This window comes from Schistocerca piceifrons, chromosome 8 (genome assembly GCF_021461385.2).
Source record: "Schistocerca piceifrons isolate TAMUIC-IGC-003096 chromosome 8, iqSchPice1.1, whole genome shotgun sequence".
Classification (NCBI taxonomy): Eukaryota; Metazoa; Arthropoda; class Insecta; order Orthoptera; family Acrididae; genus Schistocerca; species Schistocerca piceifrons.
In genome coordinates this window covers 435,309,454-435,331,003 of record NC_060145.1, presented here as the reverse complement: position 1 = coordinate 435,331,003, position 21,550 = coordinate 435,309,454, and the positions used below count along the sequence as shown (strand labels likewise).

The 21,550-nt window shown below is 53.2% G+C and overlaps 56 non-coding genes across 56 annotated transcripts; 42 read left to right on the top strand and 14 right to left on the bottom strand.

The window, feature by feature from the left end:
• Positions 1-498: 498 nt before the first annotated feature.
• Positions 499-571, bottom strand: Trnar-acg. The gene has a single exon. It is a non-coding gene; the product is annotated as a tRNA-Arg (tRNA).
• A 378-nt stretch (positions 572-949) lies between these two features.
• Trnai-uau lies at positions 950-1,041 on the top strand. The gene is given in 2 exon segments: positions 950-987; positions 1,006-1,041. It is a non-coding gene; the product is annotated as a tRNA-Ile (tRNA).
• Positions 1,042-1,148: 107 nt separating this feature from the next.
• On the top strand, positions 1,149-1,220 carry Trnad-guc. The gene has a single exon. It is a non-coding gene; the product is annotated as a tRNA-Asp (tRNA).
• A 107-nt stretch (positions 1,221-1,327) lies between these two features.
• Trnad-guc lies at positions 1,328-1,399 on the top strand. The gene has a single exon. It is a non-coding gene; the product is annotated as a tRNA-Asp (tRNA).
• Positions 1,400-2,003: 604 nt separating this feature from the next.
• Positions 2,004-2,076, bottom strand: Trnar-acg. The gene has a single exon. It is a non-coding gene; the product is annotated as a tRNA-Arg (tRNA).
• Positions 2,077-2,454: 378 nt separating this feature from the next.
• Trnai-uau lies at positions 2,455-2,546 on the top strand. Its single transcript is given in 2 exon segments — positions 2,455-2,492; positions 2,511-2,546. It is a non-coding gene; the product is annotated as a tRNA-Ile (tRNA).
• A 107-nt stretch (positions 2,547-2,653) lies between these two features.
• Positions 2,654-2,725, top strand: Trnad-guc. Its single transcript has one exon. It is a non-coding gene; the product is annotated as a tRNA-Asp (tRNA).
• Positions 2,726-2,832: 107 nt separating this feature from the next.
• Trnad-guc lies at positions 2,833-2,904 on the top strand. The gene has a single exon. It is a non-coding gene; the product is annotated as a tRNA-Asp (tRNA).
• Positions 2,905-3,508: 604 nt separating this feature from the next.
• On the bottom strand, positions 3,509-3,581 carry Trnar-acg. Its single transcript has one exon. It is a non-coding gene; the product is annotated as a tRNA-Arg (tRNA).
• A 378-nt stretch (positions 3,582-3,959) lies between these two features.
• On the top strand, positions 3,960-4,051 carry Trnai-uau. Its single transcript is given in 2 exon segments — positions 3,960-3,997; positions 4,016-4,051. It is a non-coding gene; the product is annotated as a tRNA-Ile (tRNA).
• A 107-nt stretch (positions 4,052-4,158) lies between these two features.
• Positions 4,159-4,230, top strand: Trnad-guc. Its single transcript has one exon. It is a non-coding gene; the product is annotated as a tRNA-Asp (tRNA).
• A 107-nt stretch (positions 4,231-4,337) lies between these two features.
• Trnad-guc lies at positions 4,338-4,409 on the top strand. Its single transcript has one exon. It is a non-coding gene; the product is annotated as a tRNA-Asp (tRNA).
• Positions 4,410-5,013: 604 nt separating this feature from the next.
• Positions 5,014-5,086, bottom strand: Trnar-acg. The gene has a single exon. It is a non-coding gene; the product is annotated as a tRNA-Arg (tRNA).
• Positions 5,087-5,464: 378 nt separating this feature from the next.
• On the top strand, positions 5,465-5,556 carry Trnai-uau. Its single transcript is given in 2 exon segments — positions 5,465-5,502; positions 5,521-5,556. It is a non-coding gene; the product is annotated as a tRNA-Ile (tRNA).
• A 107-nt stretch (positions 5,557-5,663) lies between these two features.
• On the top strand, positions 5,664-5,735 carry Trnad-guc. The gene has a single exon. It is a non-coding gene; the product is annotated as a tRNA-Asp (tRNA).
• Positions 5,736-5,842: 107 nt separating this feature from the next.
• Positions 5,843-5,914, top strand: Trnad-guc. Its single transcript has one exon. It is a non-coding gene; the product is annotated as a tRNA-Asp (tRNA).
• Positions 5,915-6,518: 604 nt separating this feature from the next.
• On the bottom strand, positions 6,519-6,591 carry Trnar-acg. Its single transcript has one exon. It is a non-coding gene; the product is annotated as a tRNA-Arg (tRNA).
• Positions 6,592-6,969: 378 nt separating this feature from the next.
• On the top strand, positions 6,970-7,061 carry Trnai-uau. The gene is given in 2 exon segments: positions 6,970-7,007; positions 7,026-7,061. It is a non-coding gene; the product is annotated as a tRNA-Ile (tRNA).
• Positions 7,062-7,168: 107 nt separating this feature from the next.
• Positions 7,169-7,240, top strand: Trnad-guc. The gene has a single exon. It is a non-coding gene; the product is annotated as a tRNA-Asp (tRNA).
• A 107-nt stretch (positions 7,241-7,347) lies between these two features.
• Positions 7,348-7,419, top strand: Trnad-guc. The gene has a single exon. It is a non-coding gene; the product is annotated as a tRNA-Asp (tRNA).
• Positions 7,420-8,023: 604 nt separating this feature from the next.
• Trnar-acg lies at positions 8,024-8,096 on the bottom strand. The gene has a single exon. It is a non-coding gene; the product is annotated as a tRNA-Arg (tRNA).
• A 378-nt stretch (positions 8,097-8,474) lies between these two features.
• Trnai-uau lies at positions 8,475-8,566 on the top strand. The gene is given in 2 exon segments: positions 8,475-8,512; positions 8,531-8,566. It is a non-coding gene; the product is annotated as a tRNA-Ile (tRNA).
• A 107-nt stretch (positions 8,567-8,673) lies between these two features.
• Trnad-guc lies at positions 8,674-8,745 on the top strand. Its single transcript has one exon. It is a non-coding gene; the product is annotated as a tRNA-Asp (tRNA).
• A 107-nt stretch (positions 8,746-8,852) lies between these two features.
• On the top strand, positions 8,853-8,924 carry Trnad-guc. The gene has a single exon. It is a non-coding gene; the product is annotated as a tRNA-Asp (tRNA).
• Positions 8,925-9,528: 604 nt separating this feature from the next.
• Positions 9,529-9,601, bottom strand: Trnar-acg. The gene has a single exon. It is a non-coding gene; the product is annotated as a tRNA-Arg (tRNA).
• A 378-nt stretch (positions 9,602-9,979) lies between these two features.
• On the top strand, positions 9,980-10,071 carry Trnai-uau. The gene is given in 2 exon segments: positions 9,980-10,017; positions 10,036-10,071. It is a non-coding gene; the product is annotated as a tRNA-Ile (tRNA).
• A 107-nt stretch (positions 10,072-10,178) lies between these two features.
• On the top strand, positions 10,179-10,250 carry Trnad-guc. The gene has a single exon. It is a non-coding gene; the product is annotated as a tRNA-Asp (tRNA).
• Positions 10,251-10,357: 107 nt separating this feature from the next.
• Positions 10,358-10,429, top strand: Trnad-guc. The gene has a single exon. It is a non-coding gene; the product is annotated as a tRNA-Asp (tRNA).
• Positions 10,430-11,033: 604 nt separating this feature from the next.
• Trnar-acg lies at positions 11,034-11,106 on the bottom strand. The gene has a single exon. It is a non-coding gene; the product is annotated as a tRNA-Arg (tRNA).
• Positions 11,107-11,484: 378 nt separating this feature from the next.
• On the top strand, positions 11,485-11,576 carry Trnai-uau. The gene is given in 2 exon segments: positions 11,485-11,522; positions 11,541-11,576. It is a non-coding gene; the product is annotated as a tRNA-Ile (tRNA).
• Positions 11,577-11,683: 107 nt separating this feature from the next.
• On the top strand, positions 11,684-11,755 carry Trnad-guc. Its single transcript has one exon. It is a non-coding gene; the product is annotated as a tRNA-Asp (tRNA).
• Positions 11,756-11,862: 107 nt separating this feature from the next.
• Trnad-guc lies at positions 11,863-11,934 on the top strand. The gene has a single exon. It is a non-coding gene; the product is annotated as a tRNA-Asp (tRNA).
• Positions 11,935-12,538: 604 nt separating this feature from the next.
• Positions 12,539-12,611, bottom strand: Trnar-acg. The gene has a single exon. It is a non-coding gene; the product is annotated as a tRNA-Arg (tRNA).
• A 378-nt stretch (positions 12,612-12,989) lies between these two features.
• On the top strand, positions 12,990-13,081 carry Trnai-uau. Its single transcript is given in 2 exon segments — positions 12,990-13,027; positions 13,046-13,081. It is a non-coding gene; the product is annotated as a tRNA-Ile (tRNA).
• Positions 13,082-13,188: 107 nt separating this feature from the next.
• On the top strand, positions 13,189-13,260 carry Trnad-guc. Its single transcript has one exon. It is a non-coding gene; the product is annotated as a tRNA-Asp (tRNA).
• Positions 13,261-13,367: 107 nt separating this feature from the next.
• Positions 13,368-13,439, top strand: Trnad-guc. The gene has a single exon. It is a non-coding gene; the product is annotated as a tRNA-Asp (tRNA).
• A 604-nt stretch (positions 13,440-14,043) lies between these two features.
• Positions 14,044-14,116, bottom strand: Trnar-acg. Its single transcript has one exon. It is a non-coding gene; the product is annotated as a tRNA-Arg (tRNA).
• Positions 14,117-14,494: 378 nt separating this feature from the next.
• Trnai-uau lies at positions 14,495-14,586 on the top strand. The gene is given in 2 exon segments: positions 14,495-14,532; positions 14,551-14,586. It is a non-coding gene; the product is annotated as a tRNA-Ile (tRNA).
• Positions 14,587-14,693: 107 nt separating this feature from the next.
• On the top strand, positions 14,694-14,765 carry Trnad-guc. The gene has a single exon. It is a non-coding gene; the product is annotated as a tRNA-Asp (tRNA).
• Positions 14,766-14,872: 107 nt separating this feature from the next.
• Trnad-guc lies at positions 14,873-14,944 on the top strand. The gene has a single exon. It is a non-coding gene; the product is annotated as a tRNA-Asp (tRNA).
• Positions 14,945-15,548: 604 nt separating this feature from the next.
• Positions 15,549-15,621, bottom strand: Trnar-acg. The gene has a single exon. It is a non-coding gene; the product is annotated as a tRNA-Arg (tRNA).
• Positions 15,622-15,999: 378 nt separating this feature from the next.
• Trnai-uau lies at positions 16,000-16,091 on the top strand. The gene is given in 2 exon segments: positions 16,000-16,037; positions 16,056-16,091. It is a non-coding gene; the product is annotated as a tRNA-Ile (tRNA).
• A 107-nt stretch (positions 16,092-16,198) lies between these two features.
• Positions 16,199-16,270, top strand: Trnad-guc. The gene has a single exon. It is a non-coding gene; the product is annotated as a tRNA-Asp (tRNA).
• Positions 16,271-16,377: 107 nt separating this feature from the next.
• Positions 16,378-16,449, top strand: Trnad-guc. Its single transcript has one exon. It is a non-coding gene; the product is annotated as a tRNA-Asp (tRNA).
• Positions 16,450-17,053: 604 nt separating this feature from the next.
• On the bottom strand, positions 17,054-17,126 carry Trnar-acg. The gene has a single exon. It is a non-coding gene; the product is annotated as a tRNA-Arg (tRNA).
• A 378-nt stretch (positions 17,127-17,504) lies between these two features.
• Positions 17,505-17,596, top strand: Trnai-uau. Its single transcript is given in 2 exon segments — positions 17,505-17,542; positions 17,561-17,596. It is a non-coding gene; the product is annotated as a tRNA-Ile (tRNA).
• A 107-nt stretch (positions 17,597-17,703) lies between these two features.
• Trnad-guc lies at positions 17,704-17,775 on the top strand. The gene has a single exon. It is a non-coding gene; the product is annotated as a tRNA-Asp (tRNA).
• A 107-nt stretch (positions 17,776-17,882) lies between these two features.
• Positions 17,883-17,954, top strand: Trnad-guc. Its single transcript has one exon. It is a non-coding gene; the product is annotated as a tRNA-Asp (tRNA).
• Positions 17,955-18,558: 604 nt separating this feature from the next.
• Trnar-acg lies at positions 18,559-18,631 on the bottom strand. Its single transcript has one exon. It is a non-coding gene; the product is annotated as a tRNA-Arg (tRNA).
• Positions 18,632-19,009: 378 nt separating this feature from the next.
• Positions 19,010-19,101, top strand: Trnai-uau. The gene is given in 2 exon segments: positions 19,010-19,047; positions 19,066-19,101. It is a non-coding gene; the product is annotated as a tRNA-Ile (tRNA).
• A 107-nt stretch (positions 19,102-19,208) lies between these two features.
• Trnad-guc lies at positions 19,209-19,280 on the top strand. The gene has a single exon. It is a non-coding gene; the product is annotated as a tRNA-Asp (tRNA).
• Positions 19,281-19,387: 107 nt separating this feature from the next.
• On the top strand, positions 19,388-19,459 carry Trnad-guc. Its single transcript has one exon. It is a non-coding gene; the product is annotated as a tRNA-Asp (tRNA).
• A 604-nt stretch (positions 19,460-20,063) lies between these two features.
• Trnar-acg lies at positions 20,064-20,136 on the bottom strand. Its single transcript has one exon. It is a non-coding gene; the product is annotated as a tRNA-Arg (tRNA).
• Positions 20,137-20,514: 378 nt separating this feature from the next.
• Positions 20,515-20,606, top strand: Trnai-uau. The gene is given in 2 exon segments: positions 20,515-20,552; positions 20,571-20,606. It is a non-coding gene; the product is annotated as a tRNA-Ile (tRNA).
• A 107-nt stretch (positions 20,607-20,713) lies between these two features.
• Positions 20,714-20,785, top strand: Trnad-guc. The gene has a single exon. It is a non-coding gene; the product is annotated as a tRNA-Asp (tRNA).
• A 107-nt stretch (positions 20,786-20,892) lies between these two features.
• Positions 20,893-20,964, top strand: Trnad-guc. The gene has a single exon. It is a non-coding gene; the product is annotated as a tRNA-Asp (tRNA).
• Positions 20,965-21,550: the final 586 nt, after the last annotated feature.

The following is a 21,550-nucleotide window of genomic DNA, read 5'->3' as shown; positions in this document are numbered from 1 at the left end:
GCTACAACTTAGGAAGTGGTTCTCGCATTCTTCACATTTCAGAACTGCGGGGTATGCTGTTAACGCTGTATCAAAGCACCCCAGCCGACGCTGTGGGCGTAATAATCGAGCTCGGCACAGTCCGCAAAAGAAATAATTTTAGCAGAGCGTGGTTTCGATCCACGGACCTCTGGGTTATGGGCCCAGCACGCTTCCACTGCGCCACTCTGCTGCCTGGGGTTGCGCCGGCTCTTCGCCACGTGACGTGGGACACTTGGAAAGTGTTGTCTGCGTCGCTTTCACACGCCTGTATTTAATTGCGTATCATCTCCTACAGCTCTCAGCTTGACTTGTCTCGACTTTGCTCGACTGACGCTACGCTGACGCTTGCAGGCAGCGATATTTACCACGATCGACTCGACATGCAGCTGCGAGATGCACAGGAGCAACAAAGCACTCCACGGTGCGGCGACATACGAAATCCACTGCCCAGCTACGCGTCGGCAACTAACAAAACGCCGACCCTGCTAGGATTCGAACCTGGAATCTTCTGATCCGTAGTCAGACGCGTTATCCGTTGCGCCACAGGGCCAGTGGCAGCATTTCTTTCTACGAGACAAGTGCAATTCGCTAAGAAACGTGTTCTCCATGGCTGAGCAAGCTCCCAAGGAAGGTACCTTTCGTGCAGCTGCGTGGCCGCAGTGCGCCTGCAGAGCTTAGAGCTTGCCACGCATCTGCTCTCGCTGTTCGACAGGTAGCAGAAGGCAAGGCGCGCGTTTTCCCACGTTTTCTCGACGACGAGAGCCGGTTGATGTGCATGTAAGCGTAGCATATGAAACAAGAATAGCACGAAGCATTGGTAGTCAGGTGCCAAAGTCGCAGTATGGCATCAGGTGGCGATCGTATGTTTCTGTGGCCACCACTGGATTGCAGCAAAGTGAATACCGCTAACTGAAAGCACTCTGTTGTAGCCCCAGTGGCGCAATTGGTTAGCGCACGGTACTTATAAGGCAGTAGCCGTGAGCAATGCCGGGGTTGTGAGTTCGAGCCTCACCTGGGGCATACTTTTATTTCTTAGCAGCTGTCTCTGACAGCAACAGGAGGCTAGGTTTGAGATGTATCAGCTATTTGAGTAACATAATTGTGCATTCGAGACGCTAGCTGCGTCTTCCTCGGTAGTATAGTGGTTAGTATCCCCGCCTGTCACGCGGGAGACCGGGGTTCGATTCCCCGCCGGGGAGGCACATCCGATTTTTAATTGCTGCTCTATCACTCGCCGAACTTAGTGTAGGTCGTTTGCGGCTACTAGCACCATATCTCTCGCACACAGGCACCTGTCTACACCGCATCCTCGGTAATATAGTGGTTAGTATCCCCGCCTGTCACGCGGGAGACCGGGGTTCGATTCCCCGCCGGGGAGATGCGATTTTTATCTCACAACCCTGTTCGAGTGTTGCGCGTATGTGGGTCGTAAGAGCATTAACTTTGCGATCGTGGAGTGTAGTTGGCGCAAAATCTTAAAAAATGCTACAACTTAGGAAGTGGTTCTCGCATTCTTCACATTTCAGAACTGCGGGGTATGCTGTTAACGCTGTATCAAAGCACCCCAGCCGACGCTGTGGGCGTAATAATCGAGCTCGGCACAGTCCGCAAAAGAAATAATTTTAGCAGAGCGTGGTTTCGATCCACGGACCTCTGGGTTATGGGCCCAGCACGCTTCCACTGCGCCACTCTGCTGCCTGGGGTTGCGCCGGCTCTTCGCCACGTGACGTGGGACACTTGGAAAGTGTTGTCTGCGTCGCTTTCACACGCCTGTATTTAATTGCGTATCATCTCCTACAGCTCTCAGCTTGACTTGTCTCGACTTTGCTCGACTGACGCTACGCTGACGCTTGCAGGCAGCGATATTTACCACGATCGACTCGACATGCAGCTGCGAGATGCACAGGAGCAACAAAGCACTCCACGGTGCGGCGACATACGAAATCCACTGCCCAGCTACGCGTCGGCAACTAACAAAACGCCGACCCTGCCAGGATTCGAACCTGGAATCTTCTGATCCGTAGTCAGACGCGTTATCCGTTGCGCCACAGGGCCAGTGGCAGCATTTCTTTCTACGAGACAAGTGCAATTCGCTAAGAAACGTGTTCTCCATGGCTGAGCAAGCTCCCAAGGAAGGTACCTTTCGTGCAGCTGCGTGGCCGCAGTGCGCCTGCAGAGCTTAGAGCTTGCCACGCATCTGCTCTCGCTGTTCGACAGGTAGCAGAAGGCAAGGCGCGCGTTTTCCCACGTTTTCTCGACGACGAGAGCCGGTTGATGTGCATGTAAGCGTAGCATATGAAACAAGAATAGCACGAAGCATTGGTAGTCAGGTGCCAAAGTCGCAGTATGGCATCAGGTGGCGATCGTATGTTTCTGTGGCCACCACTGGATTGCAGCAAAGTGAATACCGCTAACTGAAAGCACTCTGTTGTAGCCCCAGTGGCGCAATTGGTTAGCGCACGGTACTTATAAGGCAGTAGCCGTGAGCAATGCCGGGGTTGTGAGTTCGAGCCTCACCTGGGGCATACTTTTATTTCTTAGCAGCTGTCTCTGACAGCAACAGGAGGCTAGGTTTGAGATGTATCAGCTATTTGAGTAACATAATTGTGCATTCGAGACGCTAGCTGCGTCTTCCTCGGTAGTATAGTGGTTAGTATCCCCGCCTGTCACGCGGGAGACCGGGGTTCGATTCCCCGCCGGGGAGGCACATCCGATTTTTAATTGCTGCTCTATCACTCGCCGAACTTAGTGTAGGTCGTTTGCGGCTACTAGCACCATATCTCTCGCACACAGGCACCTGTCTACAGCGCATCCTCGGTAGTATAGTGGTTAGTATCCCCGCCTGTCACGCGGGAGACCGGGGTTAGATTCCCCGCCGGGGAGATGCGATTTTTATCTCACAACCCTGTTCGAGTGTTGCGCGTATGTGGGTCGTAAGAGCATTAACTTTGCGATCGTGGAGTGTAGTTGGCGCAAAATCTTAAAAAATGCTACAACTTAGGAAGTGGTTCTCGCATTCTTCACATTTCAGAACTGCGGGGTATGCTGTTAACGCTGTATCAAAGCACCCCAGCCGACGCTGTGGGCGTAATAATCGAGCTCGGCACAGTCCGCAAAAGAAATAATTTTAGCAGAGCGTGGTTTCGATCCACGGACCTCTGGGTTATGGGCCCAGCACGCTTCCACTGCGCCACTCTGCTGCCTGGGGTTGCGCCGGCTCTTCGCCACGTGACGTGGGACACTTGGAAAGTGTTGTCTGCGTCGCATTCACACGCCTGTATTTAATTGCGTATCATCTCCTACAGCTCTGAGCTTGACTTGTCTCGACTTTGCTCGACTGACGCTACGCTGACGCTTGCAGGCAGCGATATTTACCACGATCGACTCGACATGCAGCTGCGAGATGCACAGGAGCAACAAAGCACTCCACGGTGCGGCGACATACGAAATCCACTGCCCAGCTACGCGTCGGCAACTAACAAAACGCCGACCCTGCCAGGATTCGAACCTGGAATCTTCTGATCCGTAGTCAGACGCGTTATCCGTTGCGCCACAGGGCCAGTGGCAGCATTTCTTTCTACGAGACAAGTGCAATTCGCTAAGAAACGTGTTCTCCATGGCTGAGCAAGCTCCCAAGGAAGGTACCTTTCGTGCAGCTGCGTGGCCGCAGTGCGCCTGCAGAGCTTAGAGCTTGCCACGCATCTGCTCTCGCTGTTCGACAGGTAGCAGAAGGCAAGGCGCGCGTTTTCCCACGTTTTCTCGACGACGAGAGCCGGTTGATGTGCATGTAAGCGTAGCATATGAAACAAGAATAGCACGAAGCATTGGTAGTCAGGTGCCAAAGTCGCAGTATGGCATCAGGTGGCGATCGTATGTTTCTGTGGCCACCACTGGATTGCAGCAAAGTGAATACCGCTAACTGAAAGCACTCTGTTGTAGCCCCAGTGGCGCAATTGGTTAGCGCACGGTACTTATAAGGCAGTAGCCGTGAGCAATGCCGGGGTTGTGAGTTCGAGCCTCACCTGGGGCATACTTTTATTTCTTAGCAGCTGTCTCTGACAGCAACAGGAGGCTAGGTTTGAGATGTATCAGCTATTTGAGTAACATAATTGTGCATTCGAGACGCTAGCTGCGTCTTCCTCGGTAGTATAGTGGTTAGTATCCCCGCCTGTCACGCGGGAGACCGGGGTTCGATTCCCCGCCAGGGAGGCACATCCGATTTTTAATTGCTGCTCTATCACTCGCCGAACTTAGTGTAGGTCGTTTGCGGCTACTAGCACCATATCTCTCGCACACAGGCACCTGTCTACACCGCATCCTCGGTAATATAGTGGTTAGTATCCCCGCCTGTCACGCGGGAGACCGGGGTTCGATTCCCCGCCGGGGAGATGCGATTTTTATCTCACAACCCTGTTCGAGTGTTGCGCGTATGTGGGTCGTAAGAGCATTAACTTTGCGATCGTGGAGTGTAGTTGGCGCAAAATCTTAAAAAATGCTACAACTTAGGAAGTGGTTCTCGCATTCTTCACATTTCAGAACTGCGGGGTATGCTGTTAACGCTGTATCAAAGCACCCCAGCCGACGCTGTGGGCGTAATAATCGAGCTCGGCACAGTCCGCAAAAGAAATAATTTTAGCAGAGCGTGGTTTCGATCCACGGACCTCTGGGTTATGGGCCCAGCACGCTTCCACTGCGCCACTCTGCTGCCTGGGGTTGCGCCGGCTCTTCGCCACGTGACGTGGGACACTTGGAAAGTGTTGTCTGCGTCGCTTTCACACGCCTGTATTTAATTGCGTATCATCTCCTACAGCTCTCAGCTTGACTTGTCTCGACTTTGCTCGACTGACGCTACGCTGACGCTTGCAGGCAGCGATATTTACCACGATCGACTCGACATGCAGCTGCGAGATGCACAGGAGCAACAAAGCACTCCACGGTGCGGCGACATACGAAATCCACTGCCCAGCTACGCGTCGGCAACTAACAAAACGCCGACCCTGCCAGGATTCGAACCTGGAATCTTCTGATCCGTAGTCAGACGCGTTATCCGTTGCGCCACAGGGCCAGTGGCAGCATTTCTTTCTACGAGACAAGTGCAATTCGCTAAGAAACGTGTTCTCCATGGCTGAGCAAGCTCCCAAGGAAGGTACCTTTCGTGCAGCTGCGTGGCCGCAGTGCGCCTGCAGAGCTTAGAGCTTGCCACGCATCTGCTCTCGCTGTTCGACAGGTAGCAGAAGGCAAGGCGCGCGTTTTCCCACGTTTTCTCGACGACGAGAGCCGGTTGATGTGCATGTAAGCGTAGCATATGAAACAAGAATAGCACGAAGCATTGGTAGTCAGGTGCCAAAGTCGCAGTATGGCATCAGGTGGCGATCGTATGTTTCTGTGGCCACCACTGGATTGCAGCAAAGTGAATACCGCTAACTGAAAGCACTCTGTTGTAGCCCCAGTGGCGCAATTGGTTAGCGCACGGTACTTATAAGGCAGTAGCCGTGAGCAATGCCGGGGTTGTGAGTTCGAGCCTCACCTGGGGCATACTTTTATTTCTTAGCAGCTGTCTCTGACAGCAACAGGAGGCTAGGTTTGAGATGTATCAGCTATTTGAGTAACATAATTGTGCATTCGAGACGCTAGCTGCGTCTTCCTCGGTAGTATAGTGGTTAGTATCCCCGCCTGTCACGCGGGAGACCGGGGTTCGATTCCCCGCCGGGGAGGCACATCCGATTTTTAATTGCTGCTCTATCACTCGCCGAACTTAGTGTAGGTCGTTTGCGGCTACTAGCACCATATCTCTCGCACACAGGCACCTGTCTACACCGCATCCTCGGTAATATAGTGGTTAGTATCCCCGCCTGTCACGCGGGAGACCGGGGTTCGATTCCCCGCCGGGGAGATGCGATTTTTATCTCACAACCCTGTTCGAGTGTTGCGCGTATGTGGGTCGTAAGAGCATTAACTTTGCGATCGTGGAGTGTAGTTGGCGCAAAATCTTAAAAAATGCTACAACTTAGGAAGTGGTTCTCGCATTCTTCACATTTCAGAACTGCGGGGTATGCTGTTAACGCTGTATCAAAGCACCCCAGCCGACGCTGTGGGCGTAATAATCGAGCTCGGCACAGTCCGCAAAAGAAATAATTTTAGCAGAGCGTGGTTTCGATCCACGGACCTCTGGGTTATGGGCCCAGCACGCTTCCACTGCGCCACTCTGCTGCCTGGGGTTGCGCCGGCTCTTCGCCACGTGACGTGGGACACTTGGAAAGTGTTGTCTGCGTCGCTTTCACACGCCTGTATTTAATTGCGTATCATCTCCTACAGCTCTCAGCTTGACTTGTCTCGACTTTGCTCGACTGACGCTACGCTGACGCTTGCAGGCAGCGATATTTACCACGATCGACTCGACATGCAGCTGCGAGATGCACAGGAGCAACAAAGCACTCCACGGTGCGGCGACATACGAAATCCACTGCCCAGCTACGCGTCGGCAACTAACAAAACGCCGACCCTGCCAGGATTCGAACCTGGAATCTTCTGATCCGTAGTCAGACGCGTTATCCGTTGCGCCACAGGGCCAGTGGCAGCATTTCTTTCTACGAGACAAGTGCAATTCGCTAAGAAACGTGTTCTCCATGGCTGAGCAAGCTCCCAAGGAAGGTACCTTTCGTGCAGCTGCGTGGCCGCAGTGCGCCTGCAGAGCTTAGAGCTTGCCACGCATCTGCTCTCGCTGTTCGACAGGTAGCAGAAGGCAAGGCGCGCGTTTTCCCACGTTTTCTCGACGACGAGAGCCGGTTGATGTGCATGTAAGCGTAGCATATGAAACAAGAATAGCACGAAGCATTGGTAGTCAGGTGCCAAAGTCGCAGTATGGCATCAGGTGGCGATCGTATGTTTCTGTGGCCACCACTGGATTGCAGCAAAGTGAATACCGCTAACTGAAAGCACTCTGTTGTAGCCCCAGTGGCGCAATTGGTTAGCGCACGGTACTTATAAGGCAGTAGCCGTGAGCAATGCCGGGGTTGTGAGTTCGAGCCTCACCTGGGGCATACTTTTATTTCTTAGCAGCTGTCTCTGACAGCAACAGGAGGCTAGGTTTGAGATGTATCAGCTATTTGAGTAACATAATTGTGCATTCGAGACGCTAGCTGCGTCTTCCTCGGTAGTATAGTGGTTAGTATCCCCGCCTGTCACGCGGGAGACCGGGGTTCGATTCCCCGCCGGGGAGGCACATCCGATTTTTAATTGCTGCTCTATCACTCGCCGAACTTAGTGTAGGTCGTTTGCGGCTACTAGCACCATATCTCTCGCACACAGGCACCTGTCTACAGCGCATCCTCGGTAGTATAGTGGTTAGTATCCCCGCCTGTCACGCGGGAGACCGGGGTTAGATTCCCCGCCGGGGAGATGCGATTTTTATCTCACAACCCTGTTCGAGTGTTGCGCGTATGTGGGTCGTAAGAGCATTAACTTTGCGATCGTGGAGTGTAGTTGGCGCAAAATCTTAAAAAATGCTACAACTTAGGAAGTGGTTCTCGCATTCTTCACATTTCAGAACTGCGGGGTATGCTGTTAACGCTGTATCAAAGCACCCCAGCCGACGCTGTGGGCGTAATAATCGAGCTCGGCACAGTCCGCAAAAGAAATAATTTTAGCAGAGCGTGGTTTCGATCCACGGACCTCTGGGTTATGGGCCCAGCACGCTTCCACTGCGCCACTCTGCTGCCTGGGGTTGCGCCGGCTCTTCGCCACGTGACGTGGGACACTTGGAAAGTGTTGTCTGCGTCGCATTCACACGCCTGTATTTAATTGCGTATCATCTCCTACAGCTCTCAGCTTGACTTGTCTCGACTTTGCTCGACTGACGCTACGCTGACGCTTGCAGGCAGCGATATTTACCACGATCGACTCGACATGCAGCTGCGAGATGCACAGGAGCAACAAAGCACTCCACGGTGCGGCGACATACGAAATCCACTGCCCAGCTACGCGTCGGCAACTAACAAAACGCCGACCCTGCCAGGATTCGAACCTGGAATCTTCTGATCCGTAGTCAGACGCGTTATCCGTTGCGCCACAGGGCCAGTGGCAGCATTTCTTTCTACGAGACAAGTGCAATTCGCTAAGAAACGTGTTCTCCATGGCTGAGCAAGCTCCCAAGGAAGGTACCTTTCGTGCAGCTGCGTGGCCGCAGTGCGCCTGCAGAGCTTAGAGCTTGCCACGCATCTGCTCTCGCTGTTCGACAGGTAGCAGAAGGCAAGGCGCGCGTTTTCCCACGTTTTCTCGACGACGAGAGCCGGTTGATGTGCATGTAAGCGTAGCATATGAAACAAGAATAGCACGAAGCATTGGTAGTCAGGTGCCAAAGTCGCAGTATGGCATCAGGTGGCGATCGTATGTTTCTGTGGCCACCACTGGATTGCAGCAAAGTGAATACCGCTAACTGAAAGCACTCTGTTGTAGCCCCAGTGGCGCAATTGGTTAGCGCACGGTACTTATAAGGCAGTAGCCGTGAGCAATGCCGGGGTTGTGAGTTCGAGCCTCACCTGGGGCATACTTTTATTTCTTAGCAGCTGTCTCTGACAGCAACAGGAGGCTAGGTTTGAGATGTATCAGCTATTTGAGTAACATAATTGTGCATTCGAGACGCTAGCTGCGTCTTCCTCGGTAGTATAGTGGTTAGTATCCCCGCCTGTCACGCGGGAGACCGGGGTTCGATTCCCCGCCGGGGAGGCACATCCGATTTTTAATTGCTGCTCTATCACTCGCCGAACTTAGTGTAGGTCGTTTGCGGCTACTAGCACCATATCTCTCGCACACAGGCACCTGTCTACACCGCATCCTCGGTAATATAGTGGTTAGTATCCCCGCCTGTCACGCGGGAGACCGGGGTTCGATTCCCCGCCGGGGAGATGCGATTTTTATCTCACAACCCTGTTCGAGTGTTGCGCGTATGTGGGTCGTAAGAGCATTAACTTTGCGATCGTGGAGTGTAGTTGGCGCAAAATCTTAAAAAATGCTACAACTTAGGAAGTGGTTCTCGCATTCTTCACATTTCAGAACTGCGGGGTATGCTGTTAACGCTGTATCAAAGCACCCCAGCCGACGCTGTGGGCGTAATAATCGAGCTCGGCACAGTCCGCAAAAGAAATAATTTTAGCAGAGCGTGGTTTCGATCCACGGACCTCTGGGTTATGGGCCCAGCACGCTTCCACTGCGCCACTCTGCTGCCTGGGGTTGCGCCGGCTCTTCGCCACGTGACGTGGGACACTTGGAAAGTGTTGTCTGCGTCGCTTTCACACGCCTGTATTTAATTGCGTATCATCTCCTACAGCTCTCAGCTTGACTTGTCTCGACTTTGCTCGACTGACGCTACGCTGACGCTTGCAGGCAGCGATATTTACCACGATCGACTCGACATGCAGCTGCGAGATGCACAGGAGCAACAAAGCACTCCACGGTGCGGCGACATACGAAATCCACTGCCCAGCTACGCGTCGGCAACTAACAAAACGCCGACCCTGCCAGGATTCGAACCTGGAATCTTCTGATCCGTAGTCAGACGCGTTATCCGTTGCGCCACAGGGCCAGTGGCAGCATTTCTTTCTACGAGACAAGTGCAATTCGCTAAGAAACGTGTTCTCCATGGCTGAGCAAGCTCCCAAGGAAGGTACCTTTCGTGCAGCTGCGTGGCCGCAGTGCGCCTGCAGAGCTTAGAGCTTGCCACGCATCTGCTCTCGCTGTTCGACAGGTAGCAGAAGGCAAGGCGCGCGTTTTCCCACGTTTTCTCGACGACGAGAGCCGGTTGATGTGCATGTAAGCGTAGCATATGAAACAAGAATAGCACGAAGCATTGGTAGTCAGGTGCCAAAGTCGCAGTATGGCATCAGGTGGCGATCGTATGTTTCTGTGGCCACCACTGGATTGCAGCAAAGTGAATACCGCTAACTGAAAGCACTCTGTTGTAGCCCCAGTGGCGCAATTGGTTAGCGCACGGTACTTATAAGGCAGTAGCCGTGAGCAATGCCGGGGTTGTGAGTTCGAGCCTCACCTGGGGCATACTTTTATTTCTTAGCAGCTGTCTCTGACAGCAACAGGAGGCTAGGTTTGAGATGTATCAGCTATTTGAGTAACATAATTGTGCATTCGAGACGCTAGCTGCGTCTTCCTCGGTAGTATAGTGGTTAGTATCCCCGCCTGTCACGCGGGAGACCGGGGTTCGATTCCCCGCCGGGGAGGCACATCCGATTTTTAATTGCTGCTCTATCACTCGCCGAACTTAGTGTAGGTCGTTTGCGGCTACTAGCACCATATCTCTCGCACACAGGCACCTGTCTACAGCGCATCCTCGGTAGTATAGTGGTTAGTATCCCCGCCTGTCACGCGGGAGACCGGGGTTAGATTCCCCGCCGGGGAGATGCGATTTTTATCTCACAACCCTGTTCGAGTGTTGCGCGTATGTGGGTCGTAAGAGCATTAACTTTGCGATCGTGGAGTGTAGTTGGCGCAAAATCTTAAAAAATGCTACAACTTAGGAAGTGGTTCTCGCATTCTTCACATTTCAGAACTGCGGGGTATGCTGTTAACGCTGTATCAAAGCACCCCAGCCGACGCTGTGGGCGTAATAATCGAGCTCGGCACAGTCCGCAAAAGAAATAATTTTAGCAGAGCGTGGTTTCGATCCACGGACCTCTGGGTTATGGGCCCAGCACGCTTCCACTGCGCCACTCTGCTGCCTGGGGTTGCGCCGGCTCTTCGCCACGTGACGTGGGACACTTGGAAAGTGTTGTCTGCGTCGCATTCACACGCCTGTATTTAATTGCGTATCATCTCCTACAGCTCTCAGCTTGACTTGTCTCGACTTTGCTCGACTGACGCTACGCTGACGCTTGCAGGCAGCGATATTTACCACGATCGACTCGACATGCAGCTGCGAGATGCACAGGAGCAACAAAGCACTCCACGGTGCGGCGACATACGAAATCCACTGCCCAGCTACGCGTCGGCAACTAACAAAACGCCGACCCTGCCAGGATTCGAACCTGGAATCTTCTGATCCGTAGTCAGACGCGTTATCCGTTGCGCCACAGGGCCAGTGGCAGCATTTCTTTCTACGAGACAAGTGCAATTCGCTAAGAAACGTGTTCTCCATGGCTGAGCAAGCTCCCAAGGAAGGTACCTTTCGTGCAGCTGCGTGGCCGCAGTGCGCCTGCAGAGCTTAGAGCTTGCCACGCATCTGCTCTCGCTGTTCGACAGGTAGCAGAAGGCAAGGCGCGCGTTTTCCCACGTTTTCTCGACGACGAGAGCCGGTTGATGTGCATGTAAGCGTAGCATATGAAACAAGAATAGCACGAAGCATTGGTAGTCAGGTGCCAAAGTCGCAGTATGGCATCAGGTGGCGATCGTATGTTTCTGTGGCCACCACTGGATTGCAGCAAAGTGAATACCGCTAACTGAAAGCACTCTGTTGTAGCCCCAGTGGCGCAATTGGTTAGCGCACGGTACTTATAAGGCAGTAGCCGTGAGCAATGCCGGGGTTGTGAGTTCGAGCCTCACCTGGGGCATACTTTTATTTCTTAGCAGCTGTCTCTGACAGCAACAGGAGGCTAGGTTTGAGATGTATCAGCTATTTGAGTAACATAATTGTGCATTCGAGACGCTAGCTGCGTCTTCCTCGGTAGTATAGTGGTTAGTATCCCCGCCTGTCACGCGGGAGACCGGGGTTCGATTCCCCGCCGGGGAGGCACATCCGATTTTTAATTGCTGCTCTATCACTCGCCGAACTTAGTGTAGGTCGTTTGCGGCTACTAGCACCATATCTCTCGCACACAGGCACCTGTCTACAGCGCATCCTCGGTAGTATAGTGGTTAGTATCCCCGCCTGTCACGCGGGAGACCGGGGTTCGATTCCCCGCCGGGGAGATGCGATTTTTATCTCACAACCCTGTTCGAGTGTTGCGCGTATGTGGGTCGTAAGAGCATTAACTTTGCGATCGTGGAGTGTAGTTGGCGCAAAATCTTAAAAAATGCTACAACTTAGGAAGTGGTTCTCGCATTCTTCACATTTCAGAACTGCGGGGTATGCTGTTAACGCTGTATCAAAGCACCCCAGCCGACGCTGTGGGCGTAATAATCGAGCTCGGCACAGTCCGCAAAAGAAATAATTTTAGCAGAGCGTGGTTTCGATCCACGGACCTCTGGGTTATGGGCCCAGCACGCTTCCACTGCGCCACTCTGCTGCCTGGGGTTGCGCCGGCTCTTCGCCACGTGACGTGGGACACTTGGAAAGTGTTGTCTGCGTCGCTTTCACACGCCTGTATTTAATTGCGTATCATCTCCTACAGCTCTCAGCTTGACTTGTCTCGACTTTGCTCGACTGACGCTACGCTGACGCTTGCAGGCAGCGATATTTACCACGATCGACTCGACATGCAGCTGCGAGATGCACAGGAGCAACAAAGCACTCCACGGTGCGGCGACATACGAAATCCACTGCCCAGCTACGCGTCGGCAACTAACAAAACGCCGACCCTGCCAGGATTCGAACCTGGAATCTTCTGATCCGTAGTCAGACGCGTTATCCGTTGCGCCACAGGGCCAGTGGCAGCATTTCTTTCTACGAGACAAGTGCAATTCGCTAAGAAACGTGTTCTCCATGGCTGAGCAAGCTCCCAAGGAAGGTACCTTTCGTGCAGCTGCGTGGCCGCAGTGCGCCTGCAGAGCTTAGAGCTTGCCACGCATCTGCTCTCGCTGTTCGACAGGTAGCAGAAGGCAAGGCGCGCGTTTTCCCACGTTTTCTCGACGACGAGAGCCGGTTGATGTGCATGTAAGCGTAGCATATGAAACAAGAATAGCACGAAGCATTGGTAGTCAGGTGCCAAAGTCGCAGTATGGCATCAGGTGGCGATCGTATGTTTCTGTGGCCACCACTGGATTGCAGCAAAGTGAATACCGCTAACTGAAAGCACTCTGTTGTAGCCCCAGTGGCGCAATTGGTTAGCGCACGGTACTTATAAGGCAGTAGCCGTGAGCAATGCCGGGGTTGTGAGTTCGAGCCTCACCTGGGGCATACTTTTATTTCTTAGCAGCTGTCTCTGACAGCAACAGGAGGCTAGGTTTGAGATGTATCAGCTATTTGAGTAACATAATTGTGCATTCGAGACGCTAGCTGCGTCTTCCTCGGTAGTATAGTGGTTAGTATCCCCGCCTGTCACGCGGGAGACCGGGGTTCGATTCCCCGCCGGGGAGGCACATCCGATTTTTAATTGCTGCTCTATCACTCGCCGAACTTAGTGTAGGTCGTTTGCGGCTACTAGCACCATATCTCTCGCACACAGGCACCTGTCTACAGCGCATCCTCGGTAGTATAGTGGTTAGTATCCCCGCCTGTCACGCGGGAGACCGGGGTTCGATTCCCCGCCGGGGAGATGCGATTTTTATCTCACAACCCTGTTCGAGTGTTGCGCGTATGTGGGTCGTAAGAGCATTAACTTTGCGATCGTGGAGTGTAGTTGGCGCAAAATCTTAAAAAATGCTACAACTTAGGAAGTGGTTCTCGCATTCTTCACATTTCAGAACTGCGGGGTATGCTGTTAACGCTGTATCAAAGCACCCCAGCCGACGCTGTGGGCGTAATAATCGAGCTCGGCACAGTCCGCAAAAGAAATAATTTTAGCAGAGCGTGGTTTCGATCCACGGACCTCTGGGTTATGGGCCCAGCACGCTTCCACTGCGCCACTCTGCTGCCTGGGGTTGCGCCGGCTCTTCGCCACGTGACGTGGGACACTTGGAAAGTGTTGTCTGCGTCGCTTTCACACGCCTGTATTTAATTGCGTATCATCTCCTACAGCTCTCAGCTTGACTTGTCTCGACTTTGCTCGACTGACGCTACGCTGACGCTTGCAGGCAGCGATATTTACCACGATCGACTCGACATGCAGCTGCGAGATGCACAGGAGCAACAAAGCACTCCACGGTGCGGCGACATACGAAATCCACTGCCCAGCTACGCGTCGGCAACTAACAAAACGCCGACCCTGCCAGGATTCGAACCTGGAATCTTCTGATCCGTAGTCAGACGCGTTATCCGTTGCGCCACAGGGCCAGTGGCAGCATTTCTTTCTACGAGACAAGTGCAATTCGCTAAGAAACGTGTTCTCCATGGCTGAGCAAGCTCCCAAGGAAGGTACCTTTCGTGCAGCTGCGTGGCCGCAGTGCGCCTGCAGAGCTTAGAGCTTGCCACGCATCTGCTCTCGCTGTTCGACAGGTAGCAGAAGGCAAGGCGCGCGTTTTCCCACGTTTTCTCGACGACGAGAGCCGGTTGATGTGCATGTAAGCGTAGCATATGAAACAAGAATAGCACGAAGCATTGGTAGTCAGGTGCCAAAGTCGCAGTATGGCATCAGGTGGCGATCGTATGTTTCTGTGGCCACCACTGGATTGCAGCAAAGTGAATACCGCTAACTGAAAGCACTCTGTTGTAGCCCCAGTGGCGCAATTGGTTAGCGCACGGTACTTATAAGGCAGTAGCCGTGAGCAATGCCGGGGTTGTGAGTTCGAGCCTCACCTGGGTCATACTTTTATTTCTTAGCAGCTGTCTCTGACAGCAACAGGAGGCTAGGTTTGAGATGTATCAGCTATTTGAGTAACATAATTGTGCATTCGAGACGCTAGCTGCGTCTTCCTCGGTAGTATAGTGGTTAGTATCCCCGCCTGTCACGCGGGAGACCGGGGTTCGATTCCCCGCTGGGGAGGCACATCCGATTTTTAATTGCTGCTCTATCACTCGCCGAACTTAGTGTAGGTCGTTTGCGGCTACTAGCACCATATCTCTCGCACACAGGCACCTGTCTACACCGCATCCTCGGTAGTATAGTGGTTAGTATCCCCGCCTGTCACGCGGGAGACCGGGGTTCGATTCCCCGCCGGGGAGATGCGATTTTTATCTCACAACCCTGTTCGAGTGTTGCGCGTATGTGGGTCGTAAGAGCATTAACTTTGCGATCGTGGAGTGTAGTTGGCGCAAAATCTTAAAAAATGCTACAACTTAGGAAGTGGTTCTCGCATTCTTCACATTTCAGAACTGCGGGGTATGCTGTTAACGCTGTATCAAAGCACCCCAGCCGACGCTGTGGGCGTAATAATCGAGCTCGGCACAGTCCGCAAAAGAAATAATTTTAGCAGAGCGTGGTTTCGATCCACGGACCTCTGGGTTATGGGCCCAGCACGCTTCCACTGCGCCACTCTGCTGCCTGGGGTTGCGCCGGCTCTTCGCCACGTGACGTGGGACACTTGGAAAGTGTTGTCTGCGTCGCATTCACACGCCTGTATTTAATTGCGTATCATCTCCTACAGCTCTCAGCTTGACTTGTCTCGACTTTGCTCGACTGACGCTACGCTGACGCTTGCAGGCAGCGATATTTACCACGATCGACTCGACATGCAGCTGCGAGATGCACAGGAGCAACAAAGCACTCCACGGTGCGGCGACATACGAAATCCACTGCCCAGCTACGCGTCGGCAACTAACAAAACGCCGACCCTGCCAGGATTCGAACCTGGAATCTTCTGATCCGTAGTCAGACGCGTTATCCGTTGCGCCACAGGGCCAGTGGCAGCATTTCTTTCTACGAGACAAGTGCAATTCGCTAAGAAACGTGTTCTCCATGGCTGAGCAAGCTCCCAAGGAAGGTACCTTTCGTGCAGCTGCGTGGCCGCAGTGCGCCTGCAGAGCTTAGTGCTTGCCACGCATCTGCTCTCGCTGTTCGACAGGTAGCAGAAGGCAAGGCGCGCGTTTTCCCACGTTTTCTCGACGACGAGAGACGGTTGATGTGCATGTAAGCGTAGCATATGAAACAAGAATAGCACGAAGCATTGGTAGTCAGGTGCCAAAGTCGCAGTATGGCATCAGGTGGCGATCGTATGTTTCTGTGGCCACCACTGGATTGCAGCAAAGTGAATACCGCTAACTGAAAGCACTCTGTTGTAGCCCCAGTGGCGCAATTGGTTAGCGCACGGTACTTATAAGGCAGTAGCCGTGAGCAATGCCGGGGTTGTGAGTTCGAGCCTCACCTGGGGCATACTTTTATTTCTTAGCAGCTGTCTCTGACAGCAACAGGAGGCTAGGTTTGAGATGTATCAGCTATTTGAGTAACATAATTGTGCATTCGAGACGCTAGCTGCGTCTTCCTCGGTAGTATAGTGGTTAGTATCCCCGCCTGTCACGCGGGAGACCGGGGTTCGATTCCCCGCCGGGGAGGCACATCCGATTTTTAATTGCTGCTCTATCACTCGCCGAACTTAGTGTAGGTCGTTTGCGGCTACTAGCACCATATCTCTCGCACACAGGCACCTGTCTACACCGCATCCTCGGTAGTATAGTGGTTAGTATCCCCGCCTGTCACGCGGGAGACCGGGGTTCGATTCCCCGCCGGGGAGATGCGACTTTTATCTCACAACCCTGTTCGAGTGTTGCGCGTATGTGGGTCGTAAGAGCATTAACTTTGCGATCGTGGAGTGTAGTTGGCGCAAAATCTTAAAAAATGCTACAACTTAGGAAGTGGTTCTCGCATTCTTCACATTTCAGAACTGCGGGGTATGCTGTTAACGCTGTATCAAAGCACCCCAGCCGACGCTGTGGGCGTAATAATCGAGCTCGGCACAGTCCGCAAAAGAAATAATTTTAGCAGAGCGTGGTTTCGATCCACGGACCTCTGGGTTATGGGCCCAGCACGCTTCCACTGCGCCACTCTGCTGCCTGGGGTTGCGCCGACTCTTCGCCACGTGACGTGGGACACTTGGAAAGTGTTGTCTGCGTCGCTTTCACACGCCTGTATTTAATTGCGTATCATCTCCTACAGCTCTCAGCTTGACTTGTCTCGACTTTGCTCGACTGACGCTACGCTGACGCTTGCAGGCAGCGATATTTACCACGATCGACTCGACATGCAGCTGCGAGATGCACAGGAGCAACAAAGCACTCCACGGTGCGGCGACATACGAAATCCACTGCCCAGCTACGCGTCGGCAACTAACAAAACGCCGACCCTGCCAGGATTCGAACCTGGAATCTTCTAATCCGTAGTCAGACGCGTTATCCGTTGCGCCACAGGGCCAGAGGCAGCATTTCTTTCTACGAGACAAGTGCAATTCGCTAAGAAACGTGTTCTCCATGGCTGAGCAAGCTCCCAAGGAAGGTACCTTTCGTGCAGCTGCGTGGCCGCAGTGCGCCTGCAGAGCTTAGAGCTTGCCACGCATCTGCTCTCGCTGTTCGACAGGTAGCAGAAGGCAAGGCGCGCGTTTTCCCACGTTTTCTCGACGACGAGAGCCGGTTGATGTGCATGTAAGCGTAGCATATGAAACAAGAATAGCACGAAGCATTGGTAGTCAGGTGCCAAAGTCGCAGTATGGCATCAGGTGGCGATCGTATGTTTCTGTGGCCACCACTGGATTGCAGCAAAGTGAATACCGCTAACTGAAAGCACTCTGTTGTAGCCCCAGTGGCGCAATTGGTTAGCGCACGGTACTTATAAGGCAGTAGCCGTGAGCAATGACGGGGTTGTGAGTTCGAGCCTCACCTGGGGCATACTTTTATTTCTTAGCAGCTGTCTCTGACAGCAACAGGAGGCTAGGTTTGAGATGTATCAGCTATTTGCGTAACATAATTGTGCATTCGAGACGCTAGCTGCGTCTTCCTCGGTAGTATAGTGGTTAGTATCCCCGCCTGTCACGCGGGAGACCGGGGTTCGATTCCCCGCCGGGGAGGCACATCCGATTTTTAATTGCTGCTCTATCACTCGCCGAACTTAGTGTAGGTCGTTTGCGGCTACTAGCACCATATCTCTCGCACACAGGCACCTGTCTACACCGCATCCTCGGTAGTATAGTGGTTAGTATCCCCGCCTGTCACGCGGGAGACCGGGGTTCGATTCCCCGCCGGGGAGATGCGATTTTTATCTCACAACCCTGTTCGAGTGTTGCGCGTATGTGGGTCGTAAGAGCATTAACTTTGCGATCGTGGAGTGTAGTTGGCGCAAAATCTTAAAAAATGCTACAACTTAGGAAGTGGTTCTCGCATTCTTCACATTTCAGAACTGCGGGGTATGCTGTTAACGCTGTATCAAAGCACCCCAGCCGACGCTGTGGGCGTAATAATCGAGCTCGGCACAGTCCGCAAAAGAAATAATTTTAGCAGAGCGTGGTTTCGATCCACGGACCTCTGGGTTATGGGCCCAGCACGCTTCCACTGCGCCACTCTGCTGCCTGGGGTTGCGCCGGCTCTTCGCCACGTGACGTGGGACACTTGGAAAGTGTTGTCTGCGTCGCTTTCACACGCCTGTATTTAATTGCGTATCATCTCCTACAGCTCTCAGCTTGACTTGTCTCGACTTTGCTCGACTGACGCTACGCTGACGCTTGCAGGCAGCGATATTTACCACGATCGACTCGACATGCAGCTGCGAGATGCACAGGAGCAACAAAGCACTCCACGGTGCGGCGACATACGAAATCCACTGCCCAGCTACGCGTCGGCAACTAACAAAACGCCGACCCTGCCAGGATTCGAACCTGGAATCTTCTGATCCGTAGTCAGACGCGTTATCCGTTGCGCCACAGGGCCAGAGGCAGCATTTCTTTCTACGAGACAAGTGCAATTCGCTAAGAAACGTGTTCTCCATGGCTGAGCAAGCTCCCAAGGAAGGTACCTTTCGTGCAGCTGCGTGGCCGCAGTGCGCCTGCAGAGCTTAGAGCTTGCCACGCATCTGCTCTCGCTGTTCGACAGGTAGCAGAAGGCAAGGCGCGCGTTTTCCCACGTTTTCTCGACGACGAGAGCCGGTTGATGTGCATGTAAGCGTAGCATATGAAACAAGAATAGCACGAAGCATTGGTAGTCAGGTGCCAAAGTCGCAGTATGGCATCAGGTGGCGATCGTATGTTTCTGTGGCCACCACTGGATTGCAGCAAAGTGAATACCGCTAACTGAAAGCACTCTGTTGTAGCCCCAGTGGCGCAATTGGTTAGCGCACGGTACTTATAAGGCAGTAGCCGTGAGCAATGACGGGGTTGTGAGTTCGAGCCTCACCTGGGGCATACTTTTATTTCTTAGCAGCTGTCTCTGACAGCAACAGGAGGCTAGGTTTGAGATGTATCAGCTATTTGAGTAACATAATTGTGCATTCGAGACGCTAGCTGCGTCTTCCTCGGTAGTATAGTGGTTAGTATCCCCGCCTGTCACGCGGGAGACCGGGGTTCGATTCCCCGCCGGGGAGGCACATCCGATTTTTAATTGCTGCTCTATCACTCGCCGAACTTAGTGTAGGTCGTTTGCGGCTACTAGCACCATATCTCTCGCACACAGGCACCTGTCTACAGCGCATCCTCGGTAGTATAGTGGTTAGTATCCCCGCCTGTCACGCGGGAGACCGGGGTTCGATTCCCCGCCGGGGAGATGCGACTTTTATCTCACAACCCTGTTCGAGTGTTGCGCGTATGTGGGTCGTAAGAGCATTAACTTTGCGATCGTGGAGTGTAGTTGGCGCAAAATCTTAAAAAATGCTACAACTTAGGAAGTGGTTCTCGCATTCTTCACATTTCAGAACTGCGGGGTATGCTGTTAACGCTGTATCAAAGCACCCCAGCCGACGCTGTGGGCGTAATAATCGAGCTCGGCACAGTCCGCAAAAGAAATAATTTTAGCAGAGCGTGGTTTCGATCCACGGACCTCTGGGTTATGGGCCCAGCACGCTTCCACTGCGCCACTCTGCTGCCTGGGGTTGCGCCGGCTCTTCGCCACGTGACGTGGGACACTTGGAAAGTGTTGTCTGCGTCGCTTTCACACGCCTGTATTTAATTGCGTATCATCTCCTACAGCTCTCAGCTTGACTTGTCTCGACTTTGCTCGACTGACGCTACGCTGACGCTTGCAGGCAGCGATATTTACCACGATCGACTCGACATGCAGCTGCGAGATGCACAGGAGCAACAAAGCACTCCACGGTGCGGCGACATACGAAATCCACTGCCCAGCTACGCGTCGGCAACTAACAAAACGCCGACCCTGCCAGGATTCGAACCTGGAATCTTCTGATCCGTAGTCAGACACGTTATCCGTTGCGCCACAGGGCCAGTGGCAGCATTTCTTTCTACGAGACAAGTGCAATTCGCTAAGAAACGTGTTCTCCATGGCTGAGCAAGCTCCCAAGGAAGGTACCTTTCGTGCAGCTGCGTGGCCGCAGTGCGCCTGCAGAGCTTAGAGCTTGCCACGCATCTGCTCTCGCTGTTCGACAGGTAGCAGAAGGCAAGGCGCGCGTTTTCCCACGTTTTCTCGACGACGAGAGCCGGTTGATGTGCATGTAAGCGTAGCATATGAAACAAGAATAGCACGAAGCATTGGTAGTCAGGTGCCAAAGTCGCAGTATGGCATCAGGTGGCGATCGTATGTTTCTGTGGCCACCACTGGATTGCAGCAAAGTGAATACCGCTAACTGAAAGCACTCTGTTGTAGCCCCAGTGGCGCAATTGGTTAGCGCACGGTACTTATAAGGCAGTAGCCGTGAGCAATGACGGGGTTGTGAGTTCGAGCCTCACCTGGGGCATACTTTTATTTCTTAGCAGCTGTCTCTGACAGCAACAGGAGGCTAGGTTTGAGATGTATCAGCTATTTGAGTAACATAATTGTGCATTCGAGACGCTAGCTGCGTCTTCCTCGGTAGTATAGTGGTTAGTATCCCCGCCTGTCACGCGGGAGACCGGGGTTCGATTCCCCGCCGGGGAGGCACATCCGATTTTTAATTGCTGCTCTATCACTCGCCGAACTTAGTGTAGGTCGTTTGCGGCTACTAGCACCATATCTCTCGCACACAGGCACCTGTCTACAGCGCATCCTCGGTAGTATAGTGGTTAGTATCCCCGCCTGTCACGCGGGAGACCGGGGTTCGATTCCCCGCCGGGGAGATGCGACTTTTATCTCACAACCCTGTTCGAGTGTTGCGCGTATGTGGGTCGTAAGAGCATTAACTTTGCGATCGTGGAGTGTAGTTGGCGCAAAATCTTAAAAAATGCTACAACTTAGGAAGTGGTTCTCGCATTCTTCACATTTCAGAACTGCGGGGTATGCTGTTAACGCTGTATCAAAGCACCCCAGCCGACGCTGTGGGCGTAATAATCGAGCTCGGCACAGTCCGCAAAAGAAATAATTTTAGCAGAGCGTGGTTTCGATCCACGGACCTCTGGGTTATGGGCCCAGCACGCTTCCACTGCGCCACTCTGCTGCCTGGGGTTGCGCCGGCTCTTCGCCACGTGACGTGGGACACTTGGAAAGTGTTGTCTGCGTCGCTTTCACACGCCTGTATTTAATTGCGTATCATCTCCTACAGCTCTCAGCTTGACTTGTCTCGACTTTGCTCGACTGACGCTACGCTGACGCTTGCAGGCAGCGATATTTACCACGATCGACTCGACATGCAGCTGCGAGATGCACAGGAGCAACAAAGCACTCCACGGTGCGGCGACATACGAAATCCACTGCCCAGCTACGCGT